This window comes from Atta colombica, unplaced genomic scaffold, assembly GCF_001594045.1.
Source record: "Atta colombica isolate Treedump-2 unplaced genomic scaffold, Acol1.0 scaffold105, whole genome shotgun sequence".
NCBI lineage: Eukaryota > Metazoa > Arthropoda > Insecta > Hymenoptera > Formicidae > Atta > Atta colombica.
Window position 1 is genome coordinate 1923562 of NW_017259190.1, and position 917 is coordinate 1924478.

Genomic DNA, 917 nt, shown 5'->3' on the forward strand with positions numbered 1-917 from the left:
TATTGATTATCAAAAATTAAAAATTTTCTTTTATTTTTGAAAATACACTATTTGATTTAAAATGATTTATTACAGTATAATCGCAATATTTCTGCGAAAATATTATATTTTTCATTAGGGATGCACCGGATATCGGATATTCGATATCTGATATCCGGAAATCATCCGGTGCATCCTATTTTTTATACAATATTGTTGTTTATTAGTAATATTAAGTATATATCTACATGCCCTATGTACCAATTATATTTTTGATTTCTTTATGCAATATCTCACAAATTATTAGCTTTTTGGTCTATCTCTATCTTAATATTTTTATCTTAATACTTTATGCAGAATGATTAAAGAAATCATGTATAAAAAATTATAAATTTTATTTTAAAAAATAAAATTTATAATAATCGAAAATAATCATATCTTTTTGGCGTCTCTATCTAGAAAAAAAATAACGTGATCAAAATACATTCTCATCAAATCGTTGCATTTTCAAAAATAATTTTTAAAATCTTATATGCTTTTCAAAATATTGCGGTGCAAAAATTAAAATGAGGTATAATGTATACATACATATATACGCACGCATGTATGTACATAGTAATTCTTTTAAAAAATTACATTAAAATCCATAAATATTGCTTGCAATCCTTAGTTCCTGTTATCTGTTGACGCACTAAGATGAATTTGTTTTATCTTCTATAATCTGCATTATTTTTGCAAAAATCAGTGTAAAGTACATGTAAAAGATCATTGACTTGAAGAAATCTGGAACTTATGTATCTGAATTGAATGAAAGAGATTCAGTTATGTCTTTCATTAAAATTAAGATATATGCATTATATATGCATATCGATCTTAATTACGTTAATAAATAATCAAAGTATATATATATATATATATATACATACATATATATATAT